Raw genomic sequence first — 18,468 nt, 5'->3', positions numbered from 1 at the left:
AAGCAAAATTGTAACCTATTGTGAACATATCTGCACACCTTGAAATGCATGACATTTGAAATTCCTTTTGAATTCTGTGTAAATTCTGAATTTGCAATTCTTACCATTCCTAATTATTACTTCTACCACTGATCCCTTTTTAAAATCTAAAACAGTTTTATTTATAGGACATTAATAAATGTTATTCCTATTGAATTCCTGATTTAGTGGAACCTCCTACTGCTCCCCCTTAACCGACATGGACACCGCCATTTTGGTTTCAAACCATTATGGCAGCTTGCCTACGAGCGGACGGGTTCTCCTTGAGAGCAGCTTGACATTTACGAGAGGAACATTGAAGAGATCGTCTTCATGGGATTTTCATTTCATGCTGTCGCCCGCCGGATCTGACAATGGCCACCGCTCAGCACTCGAGGTGTTAAAGACATCTAGAGATCAGATTGCTGTGATGTTCCATATCTTCCCAGCCGCTGTCTGAAGGACACAGATAGCGTGTAATGACACTGAATAGACAGGAAGGCCTCAGAAAAAAAAGGATAAAAGGCCCGTAATAAGACTCCTCTCCTTTATCAAATCAAAATGCATTAGCGTCTATAGTTGCCGGTTGTTAGAGATCTGGCTGTTATGTAATGTGACGCTCTCATGTTTTTCTTCCCCGGCTCAGGACAGGAACCCATAATTGCATTTTTGTAAATGTAGATTTGTAAGGTGTGCCGATGAAATCTCACCGGCGGATGGGAGCCGCGGCCGCAAAGAGGAGCCAACAAATTAGAGGTTTACCAGGGGACAGATCATAATGCATTCTGCGGAGGGGAGAGGCAGATAGACTCTGCTGATATGACTGCTACATGGGAAAACATAATTAAGGGAAAGTAAACGTATTTACTGCGCTGAACTGAGGGTTATGTGGTTTTATTAAGAGTGCTCTTCAAAGCTAGCCAAGGCTAAATACACCATTTTGTACGATTGTATAGATCTGATTTTGTTAGCGAGACAAGAGTTTACAATAGCAAAGAGGCATTAACATTTTGGACAGGGAAGTTCACTAATTTATTACACAGTCAATATATTTTATTTATGCACTCCAAATATGCAACGCGTTTCGCAGGTTTGATCTCGCTTCATCAGGCAATAACAACGGAGCAATAGCATATGTGGTCAGTAGAAGAGCAAGGCACCTCTGTCCTGGAGGTGCCTTGCTCTTCTACTGACCACATATGCTATTGCTCCATTGTTATTGCCTGATGAAGCGGGATCAAACCTGCGAAACGCGTTGCATATTTGGAGTTCATAAATAAAATATATTAACTGTCTTTACTACTGTCATTGTGTGTCTACTTGGAGGAGGTAAGTCCACCATAACCTCCTCTATTTACCAATAATTTGGTTTTTAAGCGCTTTTAGCTTCCTTTTATCCTTTTGGCGCCTCTGTTCTCCTGCATAATATTGAGTCCACCCTGGGTAGAGGGTTGAACCCCCTTTTTCTCATCTACAGAGAGCGACTTCTTATTTCTGAGTGGGGTTAGGAAAATCTCCCCACCTGCCTTTACAGTGGTTGCCTAATGGTAACCCTGGTTTGTGAGTATTAATATTTACTCTATCTAGTAACCATTTACCAGTACATATTACACTATTGGGGCTCTTGGTGTTCCTTGTTTTTACTAATTTATTACAGACTGAGTATGCAGCCTAGCCTTCACTAGAGACCAGTGACATCACTGAGGATGCAGCTTATCCATTCACTAGAGACCAGTGACATCACTGAGGATGCAGCCTATCCATTCACTAGAGACCAGTGACATTACTGAGAATGCAGCCTATCCAATCACTAGAGACCAGTGACATTACTGAGAATACAGCCTATCCATTCACTAGAGACCAGTGATATCATAGAGAATGCAGCCTATCCATTCCCTAGAGACCAGTGACATTACTGAGAATGCAGCCTATCCTTTCACTAGAGACCAGTGACATTACTGAGAATGCAGCCTATCCATTCACTAGAGACCAGTGACATCACTGAGGATGCAGCCTATCCATTCACTAGAGACCAGTGACATCACTGAGAATGCAGCCTATCCATTCACTAGAGACCAGTGACATCACTGAGAATGCAGCCTATCCATTCACTAGAGACCAGTGACATTACTGAGAATACAGCCTATCCATTCACTAGAGACCAGTGACATCACTGAGAATGCAGCCTATCCATTCACTAGAGACCAGTGACATCACTGAGGATGCAGCCTATCCATTCACTAGAGGCCAGTGACATCACTGAGAATGTAGCCTATCCATTCACTAGAGACCAGTGACATCACCGAGATTCAGTCTATCCATTCACTAGAGACCAGTGACATCACTGAGAATGTAGCCTATCCATTCACTAGAGACCAGTGACCTTACTGAGAATGCAGGGAAGAATGGAAACCGAGAGCCCAATATAGTGTAGTATGTATTGAAATAAGGAGAAAAACTAAATTGTAAGCAGTTATACTCACAAACCAGGGTTACTGCACAGGCAACCACTGTAAATGCAGGTGGGGAGATTAGGCCCGTCCCCACTCAGGACTAAGATGTCACTCTCTGTAGATTAGGAAATGAGGGTATAGACACCCCTCCACCCAGGATTGGACACTGGCATTGTAGAATGTGAACAGAGGCTCCAAAAGGATAAAATATACAAAAAAATGTGAAAATTGTTAGGGAGGTAGTGGTGGACTCACACCATCCCCAAACACGAAAAATGTATTTACTACCCACCTCTATGCAGATACCCAGTATTACCAAACCTTCTCCCAACCCTCAAACTTCCAACCACTAACACGGTCACGCAAGTTTTATAATATTATTACAATATATTTTACCAGCCCAAGTATTACCCCCCCCCCTTCTTTATGTTTATATATTTATATATCTATTAGTATTTTTTATATTTCATTCATATATACACATACATAGACATGTATACAAGTAACGACATACACAGCAGCCTTATGGCTCCTTTTTGTCTCTGTCCTGTAGTGTGATACTCCTTCTGTTATTGCCTGAGGAAGGAGGAATATACCTGCGAAACGCGTTGCCTGTTGTAATTGGAGTATGTGAATACATTTTTTTTTGTGTTGATAAATCGACAGCTTTGTGTCTGTTTGGGGATGGTGAGTCCACCTCTACCTCCCTAACAATTTTAACTTTTTTAGTATATTTTATCCTTTTGGCACCTCTGTTCACATTCTACATTACTGAGAATGCAGCCTATTCATTCACTAGAGACCAGTGATATCACAGAGTATGCAGCCTATCCATTCACTAGAGGCCAGTGACATCACTGAGAATGCAGCCTGTCCATTCACTAGAGGCCAGTGACATCACTGAGAATGTAGCCTATCCATTCACTAGAGACCAGTGACATCACTAAGAATGCAGCCTGTCCATTCACTAGAAACCAGTGACATCACTGAGAATGCAGCCTATCCATTCACTAGAGACCAGTGACATCACTGAGGATGCAGCCTATCCATTCACTAGAGGCCAGTGACATCACTGAGAATGCAGCCTATCCATTCACTAGAAGCCAGTGACATTACTGAGAATATAGCCTACCCATTCACTAGAGACCAGTGACATCACTGAGAATGCAGCCTATCCATTCACTAGAGGCCAGTGACATCACTGAGAATGTAGCCTATCAATTCACTAGAGACCAGTGACATCACTGAGAATGCAGCCTGTCCATTCACTAGAGACCAGTGACATCACTGAGAATGCAGCCTATCAATTCACTAGAGACCAGTGACATCACTGAGAATGCAGCCTATGCATTCACTAGAGACCAGTGACATCACTGAGAAGGCAGCCTATCCATTCACTAGAGACCAGTGACATTACTGAGAATGCAGCCTATCCATTCACTAGAGACCAGTGACATCACAGAGAATGCAGCCTATCCATTCACTAGAGACCAGTGACATCACAGAGTATGCAGCCTATCCATTCACTAGAGGCCAGCGACATTACTGAGAATGCAGCCTATCCATTCACTATAGACAGGTGACATCACTGAGAATGCAGTCTATCCATTCACTAGAGACCAGTGACATCACTGAGAATGCAGCTTATCCATTCACTAGAGACCAGTGACATCACTGAGAATGCAGCCTACCCATTCACTAGAGACCAGTGACATCACTGAGAATGCAGCCTATCCATTCACTAGAGACCAGTGACATCACTGAGAATGCAGCATACCCATTCACTAGAGACCAGTGACATCACTGAGAATGCAGCCTACCCATTCACTAGAGACCAGTGACATCACTGAGAATGCAGCCTACCCATTCACTAGAGACCAGTGACATCACTGAGAATGCAGCCTATCCATTCACTAGAGACCAGTGACATCACTGAGAATGCAGCCTACCCATTCACTAGAGACCAGTGACATCACTGAGAATGCAGCCTATCCATTCACTACAAACCAGTGACATCACTGAACCTGATAGCCGTAGCTTAGGCCTAACGGCTTACACAATGTGTAAATACACCTTTTCTGTTTAATCCTTACCATAACCTTAACCTAAAGCCTAAATTTAACCAAGGTTATCACAGTTGTCAAGGTTATCCTGACCCTAAACCTAAAGTTGTCAATACATCTAGCGATTTTGCAGTACGATTGACCCTTCGATTCAATCATTTTATCAAATTGAGAAGGAATCGAGTGTATTCAAGAATTCCCAATCGATGAAAAGTGGTTGATCTCATGTCGAATCGTCCAGCTTACTTGATCAAGCAAGATGCAAGATATCAGTCGGTTGCACAGGAATTGTCTACTGTTAACATATCATTCGATCGATTTTGCATTCAGGGCATGGAGACAAATTATCGGTCAAATCGAGTGTGAAGGTGAATATCCATAGGATATCATTTGTAGTGTGTGGGTTACAAGGCGATCGACTTTTGTTTAACCATACTAAAGTCAATTCCTACTTTAATAGGCAGAATAAGATGCAATGAAACAAAAAGACCTCGCTGTTTCACTGACAACAAAAATACAAGCAGAATCTGGATCCTCATTGCAGCGCAGGAAGAAGGTCATTTGAGTGTTTGAGGGGAACACACCAATCATGTCATTACAACTCTTCTGCTGAAGGATAATGATATTCATAAGAGGGTTACTGGATACATTAATCCTCCATTTTTTAATCACACCAAACAGAGACAGCGCCAGGAAAATTAGGACTTGATAAATGAGTCCTGGTAGACATTGAGCTTTGTGTCCGGACAGGAGACGGACCTACAAGTAGATTAATATTTTACAGGGGTCAGGTGTGGAAAAGAGTAAACATTCCGAACTATCCAGACTTTATAAAACTGAGTTTTTTAAAACCCCGGCAGATCACTGTGAAGACACTACAGGCAAGATTACAGGTGGGGTAGATACAATTCAGCTTATAAGACAGAAGGAGACATTCAAGAGCCCCTGATAGTGTGGTATGTTAACCACTTGCGAATATCTGCTACACATATCTACACCCCTGTAAACTTCGTTTGTGGTTTAGGGGCCTAGATAACTGCATCTGATTGTTCTCATCGCCGCTCACCATCGCGTGCGCACCTTTATATGTTCTCATCGCTGTCACACCGGTCGGTGATTAGTTAATGGGAACATGTGTACCCAAAGCCAATCAAAGTGCCTGCAGTGAATGAAAGCCGGCATCAGTGAGATGCCAGTGGTAATTCACAAAGTAAAAGTATTAAACACATACACAGCACTTCCTGTGTTCTGTTTACAGTAGTGTGGGGATATCTAGTGGTCAAAAAGTAAAAATACACACACATACATTAACCAATCACAGGGCACAGATACTACCGTGCATTTTCAAATGTTGTGATTGGCCTAGTAGTAAAAATGTTTCTGTACCATGTTAGCCAAACAAATTATGCAGGTAGAAAAAAACAAAGTCTTGTAAAAGTAATACCTTTTATTGGCTAACTGATAAAGTTAAATGATGCAAGCTTTCTGGGATCTAGTCCCCTTTTTCAGGCAAATTTCCAGATGATAGCTGAAGTAATACATTAATGCAGGTAAATAGTAAACACGTAGATGGCAGCTGTGCTGGTTACTGTTTATCATCTAACATCTAACAGTAACCAGCACAACTGCCATGTACGTGTTTACTATTTACCTGCATCAGTGTTTTACCTCAGCTATCATCTGGAAATATGCCTGAAAAAGGGGACTAGATCCCATAAAGTTTGCATAATTTAATTTTATGAGTTAGGCAATAAAAGGTATTACTTTTACAAGACTTTGTTTTTTTCTACCTATGTGATTGGCCTAAAATTTTCGAGGGGTTCCGGTTTCTGCTGTCATTTTTTTGCACCTCCTGATTGGTTCCATGCTTCCTACTCTAAAGTATTTTGCCAATCAGAGAATTTGGAAGTGTGTTGCAGATGTATGCATAATAGCCTACATTTGTAAACTAAACAAATGTCCAAATTGTTTTTTTATTAACTAACTTTATTTAAAAAAAATGACAAAAGAAACTGTTTCAGTAAAGGAAAATCAGAAAATCAGATTTCCGCAGAAATGCACAGAATCAGTAATCAGCATTTTCAGAAATTGGAATACCACCGGAATCGGAAATCAGCATTTGCAACCATCCCAACTTTATATGTCGTGTACACATGAAAAATATATTTTACAGTTTTTTCAATAGTAGTCCTTTAAAGCGGTATAAAACCCTGACATAATATTCAGTAAAAACATGTTTTCCTACTTTTTATATGCCATACGGTTATCATATTTGCTTTTGTGCATAATTATAATTATTCATTTAGAAATTATACATTCCTAAAGTACACTTATTTTACTCTGAGAGCTGACCTTGCATTTTATTTATAACTGCTTTATTCATCATCTAACTTAATCAGAAAGCATCAGGAAGCATTTACTACTCCTAAGGTGAGTATCTGACTTTTTTTCCCATTCACTTTAACTATAGTAAACTAAGGAAACTAACTTCCTGCTATCTCAGTCTATTCTTTATATTATAAGAATATATAATGTCTGAAAAATGTCAGATCCCGAACAGTATAATTATTAATAACAGTACCATCTGGTTGTGCGAATATAAATTTAAAAACAGAGAGCAGGCGTGTGTAGTGGGCTCTCCTCATGCCCACCGCTCCCCCCATTCTCCTCCGTCCCCCTCCATTATTCTGTACGGACCGCCCCAAACTTACTTCCTGATCAGGAGGGTTGGGGCGGACTGCACAGGCTATGCACGGCGACGCACATCCTTTATCAGGGAAGGCTTTGCACAGGCACACTACATAGTTGTGACATAGCAAGCATGGTGCTCCTGGCTGCCGGAGTGCGATCTAGGATGCGCGTCGCCAATCAGTGCCAGCTCAGTCCGCACTGATCTTTTCGACCAGGAAGTAAGTTTGGGGGGGGCGGAGTCGTTACAGAGTAACAGAGGGGGACTGGGAAAAAAGGGAGGAGCAGTGGGCATGAGAGGAGCCCACTACACATACCTGCTCCCCCGTTTTTAATTTCTATTTGCACGAATGTATGCTTTAACAAAATCAGTGTTGGTCCGATTTTCTTAAAACCTTCACCAAGGACCAGGACACTCCAAAAATCATCTGAACTTATAAAATCCATTTATTATAAAAATTTCTTCAGATTGGAACACACATTAAAAATGTAACAGATCCAGGAAGCTCTCAGCAACCAGATAACCATCAAAGATGGCCAATGTCCATCAAGGGCTTAAGCCCCATCTACACGATACGATTCTTTGTATCTTGATCTTCTGTCTACCTGACTGCTATAAATACATTGCCTAGTGGATCCGAGGAACTAGTTCCTCGGATCCACTAGGCAATGTATTTATAGCAGTCAGGTAGACAGAAGATCAAGATAGCATAAGTCCCAACATAATGGCATTCAAGCTGTGGGGGAGGGCGGCCTAAAAAAACACATTCAAGTATACTGCAGTTGTACTGCATACAACTTGAATTCTCGCCTTGCAACTCTATGGTCCATGGTTTAAATCTGTGCAAACAAACCACTGCCACCCCGCGTTCTGACATTAGATAGGACACCACCTGCACTAGCTTTGTATTGGTCAATGAGGAATGTGACGTTCTCACACAACAAGTTCTAACATTGAGTAGAACACCACCACTGCCAGCTTTGTATTGCTCTATGTTCTTTTCCTGCATGATTGTCAGAAAAAAAACAGCCTTTCTCCATCAATGTTCGACTGATAAAATTACCAAAATGTTTGTTTTTAATAAATTTTGTATGGTGAAAAGTTCTTATCATCTAATTAACTAAAATTATTGTAGCATGTATGACCAGATTTACAGATTTTGTTTTTTACCATATTTTCGAAATATAGGACACATATTTTTTTCCCCAAATCGAGGTGGGGGGGGAGGGAGTGGGTGTGTCTTGTGAGCAGACGTTAAGATAAAAAGAAGTGTAGAGTGCGCAGGGAAGCAGATAACTATCCTGCCGCCGCTCTCCTCTCCCCCTCGCTCCGGTCCTTTGGATGTCGATGAGCTCCTCTTCTCATTCCGGAGCTGGTGATGTATCTGGACACATTGGCCACTTGCCGCTATACCGCTCCAGATCCTCCGTACTTGTGCCGTACTTCTGCACTGTAACCCCAGAGGTGCACTGCAGGGTCATGCGGTCATGTATGAACCTGACGCACGTGCGTCACTGTGATTACAGTGCGGAAGTACAGCAGTACGGAGTACGGAAGTACGGAGGAGCTGGAGCAGTATAGCGGCAAGCGGCCAATGTGTCCAGATACATCACCAGCTCCGGGATGAGAAGAGGAGCTCATCGACATCCAAAGGACCGGAGCGAGGGGAAGAGGCTGCTTTGTACTGCTATATCTCCACCTCCAGGATGAGAAGATGAGAAAAGGAACGCTTTGGCATCCACAGGACCAGAGCGAGTAGGAAAGGAGTGGCATGATCAAGTGCAGTTTGGAAGTGTAAGTGTAGTGTTAGTAGAGTGTAGTGTTTGTACAGTATAGTGATAGCACAACACAGTGTTGTGTTAGTGTAGTGTAGTATGTAATGTAGTGTAGCTTAGCTGGTAGGGCAGCAGGGATTAGTGTAGTGTAGTTTAGCGGGTCAGTGTAGCTTAGATAGAGTAGTTTAGAGACAGTTTCAGGGGCAAAAGGTCCATAAGATGTCCTTGCTCTGTAGATGCACCTCGGTTTAGTATTTTATTTTAATTTTTTTTGCTGATGTTTGCCCTACAAACCTAGATGCGTCTTATAGTCCGGAGCTTCTTATATACCAAAAAATATGGTACTTTAATTTGTATATTTCTGTGATAACAAAGGTCCAATGCAACAGCTTCTTGCATGATGCACCCAATGGCAGTACTCAGCATAACATTGCGTAACTCAATGTTATATGGATAAAAGAACATAGAAAATTTTCACAATAGGAAGGCTTCCTGGACAGGCTTGTGCTCTGAACAATGGAATCTTCAAGATAAAATAAGTGAATGTGAGGACTGAAATTGCTTTAAAAATTGCCTTGCTTGCAATCTATCTTAGAGGCCTCCAGCTATTGACGTCTAGTAATTGCCCACAGCATCCTATATCCAAACTGAAGTCATCTACCCATTAGCAGTAATTTTAATGAGCAATCAATGAGAGCAACCTCCATTGTCTGTTTGCACAGGGTGATTAGCAAGAACCTTTAATTACGAGAGCTAAAAAACCATGCTGTTTGTAATGATGAGAGTAGGCGCCCTATCTATTTCACCAGGCAAGAAACAAGAACCGTCTCCGAGAAGGATTTATGAACGTACATAGGAGATAAATATTCCCTGGGTCTAAGCGTTAAAGGTCGACTTATAATGTATCTTTCTATGTTTGCGGACATGGAGAGATTATAGCTCTATGTGTTGACCTTTTAAAGCTGAAAAACAACCATTGACTGTTATGACAGGTCCTCTAACCGTATGCAATGCTGAATTGTCTTCTGTCCAAAACTAGGGAAAAAAGAACATTGTTTCTCTTTCAGAGTATGGGTTTTTTTCTCGTTTTATGAAACAAGCAAGATGTTATGGCAATAAAAACAATGTCTGGAAGACCTCCACAAATGACCTTAATCTAAATGACTGAGTAGAAACCAAAGTTCTGGACCAACCTAATCAACGTCTTGTCAGAGCTTCTGTGGTTGGACCTGAAACTGGAATTGAATATGTATTTTAAGTGGGTGTTCAAGTACAATACTGACATTACTATTATATCACCTCAGGTAGGCCAATTTTTTTACACGAAAATTGTAGATGTTAAGTGGGGGGTTGATCTGTGGAAGACATCCCACTGTATGTAGAGTTCACTGCGTTGCATGCTTTGGCATGTGTATCTTTTAGCTTGCATCCTCTAGTGTAGTAGAGGTCCAGGCTCACTGTGGTCGAATGAAAGAGAGCCTGAAGCTCTAGTGGACAGGAAAACCGGAACAAGGATAGGTAGCTGTACATGAGCATCCTCCGCACTCCGCAGCACACTCGACACCCATCGGCAAGCCCAGGATAAGCCAATTTGCAGGTCATAGCACTACATAGTACAAAATAAATAGTGGAGAGCATAGATACATGAGTAGTTCCACACATAGTACAATCAGGACATCCAGCCAGTACAAGTACATACATAGTTTAAGGGTGGTTTGAAGCATCACCAATACTAGTGTATCTTTATTTGATATAGTACAAAAAAAAAAAAAAAAAACAGGGAACACTATGGGGAGAGAACTGGATGACATGAATGCTGCCCATCAATCTTACAAAGCCTAATGTAAAAATTAGGCAGAGGTAATGGTACCTACCGGTGTGTGTGTGTTGGGGATTTTCATCTACAGCTGTGTGGTCTCCTGAAACCAACAGAAATGTGAATGACAACCAGAGGTGGAGAAAGGTCCTGGACTATGTGAAGTGGTAAATCTATAGTTATAAGTAAGTAGTGTAACTACATACACTTCTACTTAAAAGGAACCAGAGACGAGGGTTAGTTAAAATTGGTAAAAGATGTCATACATACCTGGGGCTTCCTCTAGCTCCATAAGCCTGGATCGCTCCCACGCCGCCGTCCTCCGCTGCCTGTATCACCGGCACCGGGTCCCGTTACCCCCGCCGGATGCAACCAGTTGTACGCATGCGCAGGGGCTCCCTCCGGATTTGTACGCACATGCCTGCGTAGTACGGAGGGAGCGCACTGCGCTTGCGTCGACTGGCTCAACTGCCCGAAAGTACGGGACCCGGTACCGGCGGACAGAGGCAGCTGAGGACGGTGGCGTGGGAGCGATCCAGGCTTCTGGAGCTGGAGGAAGCCTCAGGTCTGTATAAATCTATTTGTTTATCAGCTCTGGTTCTCTTTAAGCACACAATAAATCATACAAAAAACAGTTCTGCACACTATACACCTTAAAAATCACAGTTGTAAGTTGGTAAGGCAGATCTTACTACAAGCAATCTCTCCCTGAAGCATACACTTCTCTTCTGTTTCTAGCTGCTATCACACCAACAGGATGAGGTGAAAAATCCCTCCCTCCAGCCCACTTTATAACTGCCTTCGGTGTGATCTCTTCTCATGTTGCAGCTTAGCCTTGCTGTGCATCCTGGGAGCAAATGATTAGCTCAGTAGATGCCCATTCTGTGCTTCCAAAGTTTTGGGGTCGTACCATACCCAAGATTTGCCCGTGCTTGTTTCGTGAGAAGGCGACTGCAGCCGAATCGCTGGGCCTTCTCATGGGAAACTTCGGAGAGTAAGAAGGACTCGATTCACAACAAGATCGAACGTAAAATCTTGTCCGCGCATACTTAATAGTTAATACCTGATTTAGCAGAAATTAGCAAAATCTTCACCAGCATGTTTGATTTTCATCAAATGACAGACCTGTAAGTGAGAATTTCACAATTCAGTTTTGAAAATCTGGCACATTATATTAGACAAAACAATTGCAAATCAAAGTGAAACAATCAATAAATCATGTCTCTGATTTTTTACTAAAAGCTTGAATTGATTAAAAGATTATGCTAGCATCTATAATGTTTACTTTACTATCGTTACCATACAAAATCCGTGTGAATTCTTGCCTAACATGGCCACATGGTGAAAATATCTGCTGATTTTGTGAGAATCTTGTAAAAGATGACCACACATAATTTCATATTTTTCTGATCTCAGAATATAAATAACCAATATACCACATTGTATGATTGATTTGTCCAAAAATATAAAAAAAAAGATAATTTCGCTATCTGATTTTTCCAACAAATCCAAGTATTTATTGATCAAAAAAATCTGAAAAATATTTTTTTTTCTCCATAGACAAAAACATATTTGTTTTTTTTCTATACAATCAATCATTTAAAAAAAAATAATTGGAAAATTAATTGTTTGAGTTGAATCATGGGTGAGAATCTCACCTTGGGGGAGATGAGGCTGATTTGCTATAAGACCGAACTTGAAAATCTTGGTTGCCAGTAGGTTGATAACATTTTGTCAGCCGAGCCTGAGATATGCCATGTAGACTATTCCGGGTGCTGAATCAGGTCTCTTCTTCCACCGAAGCAGCACCGCCGTCACACGACATTTCATGTGATTGAGACCCAAAGGAAAATGTCCACATTAATGATTTTCATATTCTTCTAATTACGATTGTACAAAATGTCACATATGTTTTTGCAATTATGGCCATATGTAATGACGATTTGGACATTCCATTGATTTCATGTAATCCATTAGTAATTTTGCATAATTTTTGCATAATTTTGTGTGGACTTTCGCAGTTAGTAGCAAAGCTAAGTTAAGGGGTATAATCTAATGGGAACAAGTCTGTTTTTGATAAAATCGATCTTAAAAATGCAATTAAATTTAAGGTTCTTAAATTCAGAAAACTGACAGTTTAAAAAAAAAATTCTTTTCATACTGAAAATCAAGTTTCTCAAAAACTACAAGGTTTTTTTTTTTAAAAAAGTATTATTTGTTGACCTGTTCCCACTCTCCCCCTGATTGTACATAGGTACAAAATTAAGCACAAATTACGCAAAACTGCAAAATTGTGGTTTCAGAATACACTTGCAAACAAAATTAATTGCAACTTTTCCTGAAATGTCCCATTACAATTTTGAATCGTGATTATGATTTTTCATGCAAAATTACGATTATGCAGAATTCATGCTTATCACTAGTCCATATACAGCACTGTTTAATGGTGGAAAAAGAGATCTAATTCAGGGTCTGGAATATGTAAATATCAAAAGCGCTCCCTACGCTACTCAAAAATGCAGCACGGCAGCGTACAAGCCAAAAATTAAAGGGTTAGGGAAAAGGTTAAAAAGGGTAGGGATGTATCTTAATAGATAAATTGGTGATCCAAGTATGATGGTGACCGGGCTGTTGGGTATGTTGGATTCGGAATACTTTCATGTTTGACTCATAGGCAGAAATAGGAGCATCTCTCTACATGAATATTTCAGGCTGTTCCGGGGAAGAGGACAGAGATGGAAGTCTATTTTAGGCACAGGATGAGAAGATATGAAAGATTAGATCATTGTGGAGGAACAGGTGACTGCGCAGGATGAGGACCGGACTTGGAAAAGTTCTGCTACCGAGGCAAATGCAGATATCACATCCAATGGTAAAACATTTCAGTAGGCCATAAATAAAACATATTAATAGCGGTACAAATTGTATCATTATTATCACAATCTATCCAGTCAGACCAACTCACAATATAAATATATTTCTCTGAGTGTATTTACAGTTACAAAATTAAGTAAATAAACTTTTTAGTCTAGCTAAGGGAATAAAATAAGTCTCAGGCTAGCTTCACAGTATGAAGTTGCAGAGCTGCGTTATAAACTCCTATAAAGAAACTTAACATTTATTACATGGTGACATTTTTCCTGTGGGCAGGTTATGTAGCTTCTGCTAGCTATTCTGGCCATTGGAGAGAGCTGTAAGCAGCTATTTCCTGTCTGTGAACATTGTTACATTGTGGCAGTTTGCCCAGAGTACCGCGGTCCTCAGAGCTTCTTGTGGGAGGGGTTTCACCACAATATCAGTCATACAGCGCCCCCTGATGGTCTGTTTGTGAAATGCAATAGATTTGTCATGTAAAAGGGGGTATCAGCTACTGATTGGGATAAAGTTAAATTCTTGGTCGGAGTTTCTCTTTAACCACTTAAGCCTAACTGGACGAAAAATTTCGTCCAGTTAGGCTGCACGCACTCCCGCGGGTCGCACACGCTCCCGCGGCCCCCCCCCCCCCCCCCCCCCGTGCACGCCCCCGCTGCTGGCCGCTAGCCCACCGATCAGTGAAAGGGATTATAAATCCCTTTTGCTGATCGGACCCCCCCGGAGAAAAGCCGACAGCGTCTCTTCAGACACTGCGCCTTTTCTGAGCTCTGGTCTCCTTTCTTCTGCCTGGGAGCGAGATCGATCGCTCTCAGGACTTTTTGATTGTGGCCATCTTGTGGCCAAATAGCTAACTACACCAAAAACACTTAACACTGAATAAAATACATTTACAAACATTTACAATTCCCTGTTTACCTCCCACACCAAAAAATACCCACATACAAGTTTAAATAATAAAAAAAAAATTACAATAATAAAAAAAAAAACATAAATAGTTACCTAAGGGTCTGAACTTTTTAAATATACATGCCAAAGGAGTATATCAATATGATTTAATAAATTATGGGCTTCTAAATAGTGATGGACGCAAATTGAAAAAATGCACCATTATTTCCAAACAAAATATTGTCGCCATACATTGTGATAGGGACATAATTTTAACGGTGTAATAACCGGGACATATGGGCAAATACAATACATGAGTTTTAATTATGGAGACATGTATTATTTTAAAACTATAATGGCTGAAAACTGAGAAATAATGAATAATCCGTTTTTTTCTTATTCTTCTTGTTAAAATGCATTTACAGTAAAGTGGCTCTTAGCAAAATGTACCCCCCAAAGAAAGCCTAATTGGTGGTGGAAAAAACAAGATATAGATCATTTCATTGTGATGAGTAGTGATAAAGTTATTGGCAAATGAATGGGAGGTGAAAGTTGCTCGGATGTAAAAAAAATTCAACCCTGTGGGCTTAAGTGGTTAAGACACTGCAATTAAAACTCTAGGGCCCATATGCAATTACATTTTTCAAGTGAGTTTTCTCCCAGGTGATACTTCCATAACTTGTAAATAAAATGTCTTTTAAATCACCAGCAAGCTAAAAAATACTCAAAATAATTTTGATAGTCCCTTTTCACCTACTTTTTGGTACTTTTTCAATCGCAAAGTGCTGAAAAAATATTATAAATAGAATATGAAAAATTATCTCCTAGGAGAAAACACAGGTGAAAAAGTGAATTGCATATGGCCCTGTGTGCTGTTCACAGTGCTACATCAGCCTTACATTATAACGTGTAGCGTTATGGTAAGGCACTGCAGCAGTGCCTTACCTCTAAACAAACACATTACCCGGTACAGGGAAGCATACTTTTCATTGCCTGTATGCTTCACTGTACCCAGGGCCGGCCCGCTCATGAGGCGGGGTGAAACTTTTGCCTCAGGCGGCAAATTTCCAGGGGCGGCATCCGCCCGTCCGTGCGGGGAGCCGGCCGCCGAGCTGGAGGGGTAGCTGGCAGGACGGGGGTATTGGGCCTAGCGGCGGGGAGGGGGGGTCGGACCCCCCTTCTTCCTCGCCTGGGTCCCCCGTCCTCCGCTCCCCTCCAGCCTTACATAGAAGCAGCCGCTATTTGTAAGAGGCACGGGCGGGGAGGACTCACCTCTTCCTCGATCCAGCGTGCGCTCCACTGACGTCACTTCCTGCAACGCTGCAGGAAGTGATGTCAGTGGAGCGCACGCTGGGAAGAGGTGAGTCCTCCCCGCCCGTGCGTCTTACAAATAGCGGCTGCTTCTATGTAAGGCTGGTGGGGAGCACAGTTCGGGGGACCCAGGCGAGGGAGGGGGGGTATGACCCCCTCCCCGCCGCTAGGCCCAATACCCCCGTCCTGCCAGCTACCCCTCCAGCTCGGCGGCCCCCCAGAGCGGCGGAAAAATTTTTTTTGCCTCAGGCGGCAAAAAGTCTAGGGCCGGCCCTGACTGTACCTACTGTATGCGGTGGTAATGCAGCATTAATCTGCGTTACCACTTTTTTGTTGTGTTGCATTGTAATGTTGTGTTGCAACTTTACACCGCACAGTCCCGCTGTGAACCTAGCTTCAGACTCTCTGGCCCATGTGCAATTTACTTTTTCTCCTAAGTTTTCTCCTAGGTGATATTTTAAACCACCAGCAGCCTTTTAAACCCACCAGCAAGCAAGAAAATACTGAAAATAATTTTGGTGGTACTTTTTCACCAACATTTGGGCACTTTTTCAATTGTAAAACACTAAAAAGTTATTTTAAAGAGAAGATGAAAAATATCTCCTAGGGGTGAATTACATATGGGCCTCAGTGTCTTTAACTTTCCTGGCGCTAACCCCGAACATACTTCGAGGTAAGCCGCGCAGGAGGCTTTCTCAGGCCCTGCTGGGCCGATTTGCATAATTTTTTTGCAACACGCAGCTAGCACTCTGCTAGCTGCGTGTGCACTCTGATCGCCGCCGCTCCGCTCCGATTACCCGCCGCTCGCCACGCTGTGCCCCCCCCCAGACCCCGTGTGCTACCTGGCCAATCAGTGCCAGGCAGCGCTGAGGGGTGGATCGGGACTCCCAATGACGTCACGACGTCGATGACATCGGTGACGTCATCCCGCCCATCGCCATGGCGATGGGGAAGCCCTCCAGGAAATCCCGTTCTTTGAATGGGATTTCTTGATCAGAGATCGCCGGAGGCAATCGAAGTGGGTCCCCCACACAGCGGCTATCATGGGCTCGCTACATGATTTAAAAAATAAATAAATTAAATAAAACTGCTGCGCTGCCCCCTGGCCAGGAGGGTTAAAGTGGTCTGAAACTCTGACATAACATTCAATAAAAATGTGTTTTCATACTTTTTATTACTCATACAGTTATCATATTTGCTTTTGTGCACAAGTAATATTGTCTGTCTACAAATTACAAGTTTCCAAAGTGTAGTTTATCTTGCCCTGAAAGCTGCCATTGCATTTTATTCAAACTGATTTTTATTATATAGTAACATCTTCTAATGAGCTTTTCTGAACTGTGTTTGTGTGTCTGAAACACAGAGAGCTCCTTTTCACCTGTTACACTGTGTTTCCACACATTGCAACAACATTGGAATGCAAACAAAGATACTGTTATCTCCAGTTTGGATGCAGATTTGAAGCTGAAGCTGAATAGCAGGACAAAGTGCTTTGTTTAGCCATTTCAGTGATGTTCTGCTAAATAAAAAATCTAAGATAGTAGCTTTCAAGCTGTGAGGAATCTTTTAGAGCAAAGTAGAAATGCTGACTTTCAGACCACTTTAATATCTAAAAGCCTTTCAGTAAAATAATAGTGTCAAACTGTACTTGTATTTCTTGTACAATTCATTTATGTTTCTAGCTTCTTGGCCTTACAATTTTTCATTTTTGATTCCTAAAATATATGATCACTTTGATCAAATCTGGCCGAAATCTATTGCCCTAACATTCCTGATTGATTGATTGTCAGTTGATTTTAGCCTAGATTTTCTCCTAGGAGATAATGTTTTTATCTTCTGTTTAAAAAAACGTTTCAGCTCTCCACAATTGAAAAAGTGGCAAAAAGTAGTTAAAAAAAGTACTGTCAAATCTAGTCTAAATATGTTCTTGCTTGCTGGTGGTTTAAAAGATGTTTTATTGATAAGGTGTAAAAAAATATTACCTAGGGAAAAAGTGAATTGAATGAGGGTCATATGACTTTTCTCCTAGAGGATAATTTTTCATTTTTTTTAAATATTTTTAAGCACCTTGCAATTGAAAAAGTACCAAAAATAGATGAAAAAGGATTATCAAAAGTATTTGGATTATTGCTTCGCTCGCTGTTGGTCCTATGCATATTGTCCTATGTATAGTCAAATGTCCTGTAACATTATTGAGAAATGTTGCTTGCAAGACATTTTGCTATAAAATTCAGTTAGGCCCTGTTCATATTACAAACGCGGATGGCCATGCGTGCGGAACGCAACGCATGCAAACGCACACCATCTGCGTTTGTGTGCATTGCGTGGCTGATCCGATCACTAAAAAGTGAATGGGACAGCCACGCGTTTTTGCAAAAAATGCGTGCAGCATGCGTTCCCGGACCTCACAGGCATGCAGCATGAACATCAGACAGTGCACACTATGCGTTTCCAAAACGCGGTTGGAAACACGTGCAGTGTGAACGGGGCCTTAATGAAATCTTTAAAGGGGAACTGAAGTAAGAGGTATATGGAGGCTGCCATATTTATTTCCTTTTAATCAATACTTGTTGCCTGGCAGCCC

This window comes from Hyperolius riggenbachi, chromosome 7 (genome assembly GCF_040937935.1).
Source record: "Hyperolius riggenbachi isolate aHypRig1 chromosome 7, aHypRig1.pri, whole genome shotgun sequence".
Lineage (NCBI taxonomy): Eukaryota > Metazoa > Chordata > Amphibia > Anura > Hyperoliidae > Hyperolius > Hyperolius riggenbachi.
This window is presented reverse-complemented; position numbering follows the sequence as displayed.